Raw genomic sequence first — 5,172 nt, 5'->3', positions numbered from 1 at the left:
TGCTTGGTTGCCGTCCTTACAAGAAAACTCATGGGTTAATGATGGAAACAAGCACATTTTCCAATTCTGATTAGCTCTGCTCTGCTGCTTGCTGGGCTCATTCAGAGCATATGTCCAGGCTCGAGTCAATCTGCTGTTCAGTAAAGAAAAGCAAAGAATGGGTGGAGAAGGAGGAGAGGGTGTTATTGTTCATGACACTGGACAAATACATCTGTGAGGGCTTCTGGGTGAACAGCCAGTTTAGGATAGTCATTAAGTTGCAAAGCTTTTGGAATTGGCTTCTTCCTAGAGGTGTGACTTTAAGTGGATCACTTAACCTCCATGAGGCTTGCCTGTGGGACGGAAGCTGATGGAGTTATTGGTGACATTAGCTAAGATGATGCATGTCAATAATCTCGGTAGATGGTAGCTGCTATTCTTTCCCCAAACCAGTCTGCTTCATAGGCATAGACTAAAAGGCACTCTCTGTCTCACTGATACTCCGCTTGCTTCCAATTAGAGGTGAGAGAGCACTAGCATGGCTTCTCGCTCTTGGTCCAAGCGGATCCTCAGGCCTTCATGAACATTGGCAAGTTGCTCCCACAGGGAGGATTCACGCCTTCACCTCCCACAGAACCATGTAGGGAGGTTGTAGGTTTTGCGGATTTGAGATGCTATGTGCATGCCCCTTAGACCCAACAGAAATGAGAGAGGAAGGAAAATGGATGGTAGGGTGTAGAGAGGGCACAAAGTGGGTTCCTCTGTATTTTTAGCCTTATGGCCAAACACAGCAGAATAAATATTTGCATGTAAAACTAGAGCCCTGTATCAGATTAGTCTCATGGGAATTTGGTGAGAAGTATCCCCCTGGGGCAAGAATTTGGTCTCATCAATTCTCCTGACAATCGGATGACAAATGAAGATGTTCCAGCCAAAAGTTTATTTCCTATTGAAATCAATACATTGAGACGAAGCTAATAAGTGGCACCATTTTTCTCCCTTGCACACTGTGAGTAGAAAAAGGCAGTCAAGCTTCCCTGGTACCTTGGTCTGTGATCAGCACTTAACAATCAGGCCACCAAACTCACTGTTAACTTCAGTCACTGAGACTTCAGGGGTAAACGGACAGAGAGAGCCTCTTGGTTGGTTTCTGGTAATAATAGTAATACTGACTACCGTTTATCAATCCATCACTCGCTGTGAGCTGGGCACTCTGCTAAGGTGTTGAGGAAGAAGCAAGCCCATTCTTTGTCCCAGGGGATACAATTCACTCCACTCCCCTGGTAGGACCTCCAGCCAGTTCAGAAAGCCTTGCGTGCACTAACTCGTTTTGTGTGCGCCCCAATCCTCTTACTTAGGTGACTTTATCATCCTCGTTTTGCAGAGGAAACCGAGATTCCTGTAGCAGTAACAGTGGAGCCTGAATCCTTAGCCACAGAATGACAATTAAGAATAATACTAGTAATTATTGCTGTTCATTCTTGTTGAGTGCTATTGTGGGCTACACACTCTGATAGATTTTTACATGCGCTGTCACATTTTATTCTCACAGGAAACCCAAGAAGGTAAGTACTATGATTATGCCTAGCTTAATGAAAATGAAAGCTCAGAGAGGCCAAACAATGTCTACAAGGTCAAATTGCTTGTTATTGGTGTTAGGTGCCATTGAGTTGACTCTATGAACATAGTGACTCTATGAACAACAGATCTAAACCCTGTCTTATCTTGTGCTGTCCTCATCATATGATATATTTGAGCCCATTGCTGTAGTCACTGTGTTGAGTGACATCTCATTGAGGGTCCTTCTCTCTTTCGCCAACTCTACACATTTCCAAGCACAATATTCCTCTCCAAGGAATAACCTCTCCTACAACATGCTCAAACTATGTGAGATGAAGTTTTATCATCTTTGGCTCCAAGGAGCACTCTGGCTGCACCTTTTCCAAGACATGCTTGTTCTTTTGGCAGTCCATGGGCTATTCACTACTCTTCCCCAACACAATAACTCAAAGGTATCAATTCTTCCTCTGTCATGCTTATGCATTGTCCAGCTCTCAGATGTATAGCAAGTGATCAGAAAGACCATGGCTTGAATCAGATGCACCTTAGTCCTTAAACTGACATTATTGCTCCTTAATAATGTGTAGAGATCCCTGACTGCAATATATCTTCTGATCTCCTCACTGCTGGTACCAGGATGTTGGTTGTGGATCCAAAATAGGATGAGGTTATTGAGAGTTTCAATCTTTGCTCCATCTATCATGATGAGATGGGTCACATTGTTAGTAGGACATGATACAGGAATTGAATCCGTAGCTATTTGACTACAGGCCTACAAGCCTGGTGGTTGTTGTTAGGTGCTATTGAGTAGATTTCAACTCGTAGCAACCACATGCGGCAGAGTAGAACTGATAAGAGTATGGTGGGACTTTCTAGGCTGTAATTTTGTCAGAATGGGAGCTCTGGTGTCCTAGTGGTAAGAAACTGCACTATAATCTCAAAGGCACTGCAATCTCAAAAGCAGTTTGAATCCATCAGCTGCTCTGTGGGAGAAGGATAAACAATCTCCTACCATGTGAGTTACTGTCTCTGAACACTGGCTGGAAGGTCAACTGTGGGTCAGTTCAGACTCAATGGCATACTACAACAACAACCTTGTCAAGAGGGAGCTCTGGTGGCCTAGTGGTAAGGAGCTGCGCTGACAATTTGAGGGCATGTGTTGAGCTGTTCCACTGGAGAAAGATGGGCAGCGTTCTCTCATGTGATTTACTGCCTTTAAAAACCCACTGGAGAGTCATCTATCTATCGATTGGTTCTGACTCAACTGTACACAACAACGACAATGTGTTCAGGAGGGGCTAGTCCTTGGAAAAAGAGCATTAATTAGGAAAGGTTGGGTGTAAGAGATCTTCAACATGCTGGATTAACAAAGTGACTGTAACAATGGCTTGAGCATATCAGAGATCATAAGACTGACACAGGATAGGGCAAGGTTCAGATCTGGTGTCCAAAGAGTTACTATGAGTGTAGTAAACTTTGTGGTACCTAACAACAATGACAATCTTTGGAAGAGCAGACTACCAGTCTTGTTTCCATGAAGTTAAAACTGAATTTGGTGGGTTCAAACTAGCAACCTTTCAGTTAGCAGCTTAACCTTTGCACTACCAGGTCTCCTTAGAAGAGTCATAAACCAAAAAACCAAACTCACTCCATGAGTCTATTCCAACTCATAAAGACTCTCCAAATTCTGTAAGTTTTTAATGGAAGGAGATGGCCCATCTTCCTCCTGGGGAGCATCTGGTAGATTCAAACCTACCATGGGTGAATCTACTGCTGTTGGCATAAAAAAAGATGGGAACAGTACATCTACAAAGAACTGCCAGATGTACAAGTAGGGTTTAGAGGAGGCCGTGGCACTAGGGACATTACAGCCAATGGGGTTTAGCTGAAAGCTGAGAGTACCAGAAGAATGTCTATCTGTGTTTCATTGACTGTGCAAAGGCATTGGACCATGTGGATCATAACAAAGTATGGCTAACCTACTGTGGCTAACTCTGAGAAGAATGAGAATCCCAAAATACTTGATTATGCTTGTGTGAAACCTATACTTGGACCAGGAGGCAATCATTAGAACAGCAAGGAAGCTGTGATTCAAATTAGAAAAGGCGTACATCAGGGATGCATCATATCTTCATACCTTTTCAATCTGTATGCAGAACAGATAATCTGGGAGGCTGGGCTTTATGAAGAAGAATGTGGCATCAGGACTGGAGGAAGATTCATCAACAACCAATGTTATGCAGATGACATAATTTTACTTGCTGTAACTGGGAAGGACCTGAGGCATTTGCTGCAGAAGGTCAAGGACCGCAGGCTTCAATTATAGATTGAAGCTCAGTATCAAGAAAACAAAGATTCTCACCACTTGGCCAATTGGTAGCATCATGATAGACAGAGAGGAGACTGAAATTGTTAACAGTTTCAGTTTGATTGGCTCCACAATCAGCACTCTTGGTACCAGCAGCCAGGAAATGAAAAGGTGAATTGCATTGGGAAAGTTTGCTGTTGAAGACCTCTCCTGAGTACTGAAGAACAATGATGTCAGTCTAGAAACTAATGCAAGTCTAATCCAAGCCATGGTCTTTGCAGTTACCTGCTATGCATCAGAGAACTGGGAAATGAATATGGATGTTGGAGGAAGAATCTATGCCTTTGAGTTGTGGTGCTGGAGAAGAGTATTGAACATGGACTGCCAAGAGAATAAACAGATCTGTCCTAGAGAGAGTGAAACCAAGCTTCTCCTTGGAGACAAGGATTTTGAAGCTCTCTCTCACATACTTTGGGCACGTGGCCAGGAGAGACCAATCTGTGGAGAAGGACATCATGTTTGGAAAGGTGGAGGCACAGCGCAGGAGAGGAAGAGCCCAGATGAGATGGATTGACACAGTCACTGTGGTAATGGGGGTAGGTGTGTCAGAGACAATAAGATTGGCTCAGGATAAGGGTGGGTTTCAGAGCTATTACAGAATGAAAGGGTTGCAATGACTCACTAGTGACTCAATGGCACATAACAACAGCACTGTCCAACACCACAGCAAAATGCAAGCCTTGTCCATATAGACCACATCCCACTCATATATATGACAAATTGGCAGACAGATGCAACTCAGGAAAAGATGAATGAGTGAAGTACACGGTGCCATAGATGGCTAGGGTATGAGGTGTGTTTGCCTAAGGCAGCAAGGGACCATCTAAGTGGCTGGACATGTCCACTCTGGGAAGGTAGAAAGGAGGTAGTGATCTAAAATATCAAGGAGGTCCGGAACAAGAGGTGTATTGCAAAGTGGACTGGGGGAGGGGAAAGGAAAGGGAAGGGAGGAAATTGTGCAACAAAAAATGAATATTTTTTTTAAAAAAAGGAAAGTGAACTAGGGTGGAGGAAAAAGAGGGGGGAGAGGGAAAGGAAGGGGAGGGAGTGGAAGAAAAATGTGTAACAATGAATAATATAAAAACCCCAGCAACAATGAATGAAAATCCAACTTTTCTGTAAACTTTCAGTAAAATAAAGAAAAAATACTAATGAGGAACACATTTTACAATTTTTTATGCCCCCCCCCTCTTACCCGTTCATATCTCACCCTAAAAAAAGCATCTGGAGCCAACTGAGGCCCTGCTGACGGAGTGGGATAAAGG

Source organism: Elephantulus edwardii, unplaced genomic scaffold (assembly GCF_000299155.1).
Source record: "Elephantulus edwardii isolate Elephantulus edwardi_28Jun2011 unplaced genomic scaffold, EleEdw1.0 scaffold00083, whole genome shotgun sequence".
Lineage (NCBI taxonomy): Eukaryota > Metazoa > Chordata > Mammalia > Macroscelidea > Macroscelididae > Elephantulus > Elephantulus edwardii.
Note: the sequence above shows the minus strand (reverse complement) of the source record.